Source organism: Athene cunicularia (assembly GCF_003259725.1).
Source record: "Athene cunicularia isolate RWA chromosome 3 unlocalized genomic scaffold, athCun1 chr3_part1, whole genome shotgun sequence".
Lineage (NCBI taxonomy): Eukaryota > Metazoa > Chordata > Aves > Strigiformes > Strigidae > Athene > Athene cunicularia.
In genome coordinates this window covers 36436812-36442811 of record NW_020799097.1, presented here as the reverse complement: position 1 = coordinate 36442811, position 6000 = coordinate 36436812, and the positions used below count along the sequence as shown (strand labels likewise).

The 6000-nt window shown below is 39.0% G+C and overlaps 1 protein-coding gene across 2 annotated transcripts in view; it reads right to left on the bottom strand.

Moving 5' to 3' along the window:
• Positions 1–2484: 2484 nt before the first annotated feature.
• BCKDHB (branched chain keto acid dehydrogenase E1 subunit beta) overlaps positions 2485–6000 on the bottom strand; it is a 135464-nt gene continuing 131948 nt past the window's right edge. The window contains exon 10 of one of the 2 annotated variants that reach the window (XM_026845223.1): positions 2485–5088. The gene's annotated coding sequence lies outside the window, so the exon portion shown is untranslated. The remainder of the gene's footprint in view (positions 5089–6000) is intronic. The other variant, XM_026845222.1, reaches the window with a different exon arrangement.

Sequence of the window (6000 nt, the reverse complement as noted above, 5' to 3'; positions counted from 1 at the left end):
AACAGAGTGCATTTATCCAGGAATGATTTAATTATCATATAAAAGTAATTAATTAGACATGGGAATCAACAGGGAGTCCTCCTCAAACACTGGTGGCACATTACTGTCAGTTGTAGAACAGTTATCCACAGACCTACATGAGCAAAACCAGACACTAGTTTCTAATCTTCATGTAGAACAATTATTTTGGCTTACCTTTTTTCCTCCAAGAAAAACAAAAAGAGGGTTTAAAAACATAACGAAAAATCATAAAACTATTTCAAAGCAAGTGACATAAACCCAAAGCTGGGGTTGATTCAGTGTTGCACTTGTAATATAAAATAGGCTAATTGAGTAAATTAATCAGGAGGCTGAGTTATTTCTGTTAGACGGCCGAGGACGACTAACGTGATAAGTACGGGTTAGGCCATTGCTCCTAGTAGCACTTGGACTAAGCGGCAGACCATCTTCCAGGTTTTGCACCAGTTAGTGCGTGGTCCCAGCATCCACCTAACACTGAGCATGCTGCTTCTCCGCTCTTTCCCTTCTCTCAAAAGCATCCAACGGGCAATTTCATCTGAAGTTAAGCATCCAACGTCCACATTTGGGCTGTGATCCCATGACAGACACAGCCACTGGACAATTAGATCCTGTTCCCACACAAGCTTCTAGCAATGATACCTGAGATGACTTAGGGCATGAAAGATATACCTGAGCTGGCAGGTATGATTGAGGAACAGGGGGAGATCTGAACCTTTCTAGACTAGTGTCCAGAGGCAAGGCAGGACACCTTACAGCATCTCATGTGGCACTATGCATAGAAAACTTAACGGAGGCAGTCAGTAGAGTCAGTTCAGCCTACAGAATGAGTCAGATTACCCCAAAGGCACTTACTAGCTAGCTCAACTGCTCTGCTCAGCCATACATACCTATATCCAACACTTAAATTTAGGTAGCTTAATCCTGAGCTGAATCCCACACACGGCTCCTGCAGGAAGCAAGGGAGCTGCAGCTCCCTCGTCTCTCATTAACTCACCACTGTTGCTTATGGCTTTGCTGAACTTGAACCAGGTCCTGCCCACATGTTATCTTCAGATATTCATCAGAAACTTCATGAGTTATGGTAACCAACTCCAGCCGGGGAACATTTATAAGGCTGCAGTTTTGCTTTAAATTATTTGCCTCAAGGAACTAACTGTCCAGTTCAGCATTAGCCTGTCACCCAGGAGATAATCCTTTCCTTCACACGCACAACATGTCATGTATCCCACCTTATGTACTTACTAGGGATTTGAGCAATTTATTTTGAAAATTGACACATGCACCAATCTCAGTACTAGCATTTTATGCAGGCTCACAGAAAAATAGTCAGACATCAGCTATCCAAGCCCTAGAAAACAAAGGGCTCCATTTAGATGCCTGAATGCAGGCATCTAGTGCCATTTGAGATGCCCTAGGGCACCCAAGATACACACTGAGTTGGCAGGTATCACACAGGACCTATGGAAGCAGCAGCTGGAGATGCAGAGACCATGCAGGATACCCCAGGGTGTCTCACATGGTACTCAATGTAAAAGCATAAGCAACTGAACTAAATTCTAAAGAAGTCAGATGTACATCTCCTATATCTAACAAACACGTATCGTGCAGAGCAGCTAAGCAGCTAAAGAGCTACAAAAGAATTGCATCCTTATTTTGGGTTTACTGAAATCTGGCAGAGCTTACAGACTGTGTCAGCTTATTTTGTTATGAACATATAATGCTCACTGAACCCCATGAGCTGCTGTGATAACAATCTCTGCCAGCTTGCTGAATGGATTCCTTTCAGTTGCTGCCTCTGAAGTTATGTGGCTAGAACAGAGCTTCTGCAATATACCAGTGCACCGGGAACACCGGTTTTTAGCTACAGGAGCAAGAGAGCTGTCTGAAAAGATTCATGAGCTCAGAACTGATTATCAGACCATAGGAGCGGAAGGTCATTGTGTCAAGTCTCCTGGCTACTGCATGAAGAACGTACTACTGGCTAATCCTCTCAGAAACACATGCACTTCCACGAGGGAGAATGCCTCTAATGATTTAAACCCAGTTTTTATTAATTGGTGCACTGCTTATTACTATGAGGTTCTTATGGCGCTACGGCCTTAAGTGAGCTAGACGACAGAAGAAGACTATACAAGTCTTTCATCTGCAGTTAATAAATCTAGGATCCCATGGATGCTGTGATGTGTCTCTTGAATTCCAATCTTAGGATCCAGTGTTAAACTATGTACCATAATTATTTCCAGTAATTAGTGTTAAATGAGCATGACTAGATAGATTACTAATTTTCTGGACTATCATCAAGGAGTAATGACACGATTTTTGCTTTAGAAGGAGTTAGAGTGAAACAATCACTGCCCAGTTTAAATCTCAGAATATTCCTCTACACATTTTTTTGCATAATCTAAATAATCTAATTAAGAGACCAAACTGGTTAAAAACCAGAAAATATGACTTGTCCTTGAATTTTATTATTAGGGGATTTAATGAGAAACAGTTATTTGTATGTAACAGCATAGACCTTCCTGTCCAATTTATAACTATATGTCATTTTTCCATAACACGCACTTTAAACAGCCATCATCCTCGAGTACAGGTTACATGAGTGGATACTGCCATCTAGGCAGGGTTTTGGGAGCAGCACCTATTTAAGAACATTAATTGCCTTTGCCAGAGAAAAATATTCTATTATCCAAAACAGAGGAGAAAGGAACATTTTTTATACTATTAAAAAAATGACACACCACCACTCACTGAAAATATAAAACCTGTCCCTCAACCAGACTGCAGTAGTTCATATTAACAGCAAATATTTTCTACACGTTTATTAAGAAACATATTATTCTGTATTTCCATACATGCAACTTGAACTTAAGCTCTGCATTAAATTACAAACTGTTTTTTTTCTATGAAAACAGCGTATACAAAGTATTAGGATTAAGGCTATTATTAATTACCAAAGCACATTTTACTATGTCAGTACCGTAACTGTATCTATTGTATATTCTTTGAAGTACATTAACAGTATATTTTTAGAAGAAACTCAAATATCTATTGATTTTCTACAGAGAGAAATAATTTTTAAAACCATTTTTTTTCATAAACCCAATAGTTTCTATCCAGCACAAAAAAAATATAAAATACATAATGCATCTATCATTTAAAACAATAAAGAAACTCTATACATGGTATTTACAGGAGACTTGCAGACAGAAGACTTGACTAGTAGTGTCATTTTGATTAGAAACATTGACAACTAGCTTGATTATCCGTTGGGATTCTGTAGGAAATGTATGAACTATGAATCTTACACAAAATGGTAGCAGGGCCTGAAAAGATTATCATTTAGCACCTTCTATCTGTACAAGTCATTTGAACACGGCTTTTTGAATTGAGTTCTGCTGGAGGGCAAGCATCACCCCATGTTGCAAACAATGAACCACCCTACAAGGATCACTCCTGAGGTTTGGGAGAGTGAGATGAGAATTGCCGAGGAGCCCTGAGAAGCACACCACTTTGAGATGCGGGTGTGTGCACTTTGGCACCCATAATCAAGGATGTTGTCCCAAAAGCCAGATTTGCTTGATTAACAAGCAACTCCCAGATCATCAGAATGGGTGATGGAGGGGCATGGTGGGGAATATCCACTGACAAAACTACCTGCCCGAGCTTCTTCCCTGGTGTGTCTCAGCAGTCACGTTGAGGACTGCCCTGAGCACATTTGTGTATTACAAAGGTATTCTTTCTCCCTGAAAGATCCCCCTGAATAACAATGGAAATGTGGTTATCTGGCTACTGGCATACATCTTCCAAATCCTTTCCCTTCCTCTTCCATATAATAAGAAGCAATGCAGCGTGAGATTGATTTGTACAGAGAGCAGAGCAACCAAACAGACTAGGAACTGCTGAATTCACACTTAATTTAGGAGGTGGAAAAATGATCAGAGCTGGTACCAAAGGAATTCAGTAATAAGCTTTGAAACTACTGTGCTGGAAGAAGGTCTGCTGCCCTTCGAGCAGTCCTGGAATGTAGGACAAGAGAGGATAATTTTCACATCTTTGCTGTGTCCTTGGCTTGTCATATGGAAAAGAAGGGCATTATTAAAAACTAAGCAAACCTTCACTGAGCTCAGAGGCTCTCTGTCTGAAAGGCTGGACTCCCTCTTGCATTTAGGGATGTTCAGTGCCCTTTATATTAGCACAGGAAAAATAAACATTCAGGTTTAATTTTATAGCAGAGTCTTTTTGGTAATTTTGTATTTCTGTGTGCTCACCAACAGAAAAAGGTATGTGAGCTGACTCTTCTCCTACCACTGGCATGAATATGTTGGTAATGTTACCTTTTCTCCACAAACTGGCACATTTTGCACAACTGCTTAGCAGCAGACACATTCCATATGTAGAAGAAAAATAATTAAACAAAGATATTGCAGCAAAGATGTACCAATGGAGCCTCTCACCTCTAGCAACAAAGAAAAAAAAATCTCCTCCTTTCTCAAGAAAAATGGAGCCTTCATTTCCCTTGCAGAAAGGAAAATCATATTTGGGACTATTTTACATGAAGTCACTCAGCTGAAAGACACCTAAGGACACTGGTTAAAGGAAGTCTCCATCAGACCAGACGCACAAGCTGGTCTGGCTGTCTAAGGTTTATTTTGTTGAAATTATAGTCACATTCAAACACCTTCTTTGGGTTTTCCTAAAACAATAACAAAACCAAGAGACAACATATGCATAATACGTTTTATTGAATAAAATCCTGCTTCTAATATTTACACAGTGAAGTTTAGAGGTGTAACCTAGTGAAGCATGGCAATGTGTAATATTCATACAACATCTGGAATATTTTTAAATACATCTGAAACTACTTATTATAGCAATCACCTGACCATCACTGATTTCATAATTAAGGTAGAGTTGAACTTCCTGAAGAATAGCCAAGATGAGTATTAAGGATAGTTGAGTTCAGAGAAAACAGTCTGCTATATGAATTCCAAACCCAAAAGATGTGAGTAAAGTGTCGAAAGTTTTGAAGGCAGCTTCTGTATTTCCCTGTTGCTCTTCTCATCTCTGCAGAAGATGACAAAACAAATTACAAATCTTAAGACTGAAAGCAATATCCACAATTTAAACACAGATCATCCTCCATGGTAATCTTGCTTTAAAAATTTATAACGTCATCTTAACCTCAAGGTGTGTGAACTACAACAAAATACTTACTTGTGTGCATTAAAAACTATATTAAATTTTTTAAGCTGCCAAGGTAGACACGCAGAGTCAGAAATACTGTAACTGATATCTAGTGTCAAGACAACACTAATTACCACCATTTACACAAAAAAATTTATGATAAAGTGCCTTCCATCCCACTCTAGGATGTTAAGGGAAGTGTTACGAGCTAATTGTTGAAGCTCTACTAGATATACTATCAATCTACTACTACAGTGAAGAGGTGTCTTTTAAAAAAACCTATAGTCTATACCTTTCCTATTTATAGGCGTTTTTTAAAGATAATTTCAATATTCATGATCTTGCCTGAATCCTCAGCAAGGTTTGAATGTAAGTATAGACTTGCAACAGCCATACTAACAGACTAACTCATAGCACTAGTAGACTGCAATCTTTTATTTGGAGTACTCAGTGGTTGCGAATAAGACATGATTCACTGGCCATTTTCATGATTTTTGCCATCCAGCAGGAAAACATTATAAGCCAGGAATGTTGCATGCTACTCAAGCCTCTGGAGGTTGGTTGTTCTAGTGGGTTACAGACAGCACATTATAAAAGACAGGCAGTCTAGCCTGCCATATTTAGGATTCTGTGTTGAAAAAAACCTGGTTATTAATTTCAGGTTAAAAAGAAATTATCTTCCACAGTCTCTCATATTTTACTTACCAAACAGGGAGAGGAATTACATTTTTCCTGTGTCCCAAGTGAACCTCTATGAAGCCCTGCCTAATAACCATGAGTGCAAAGAACAGA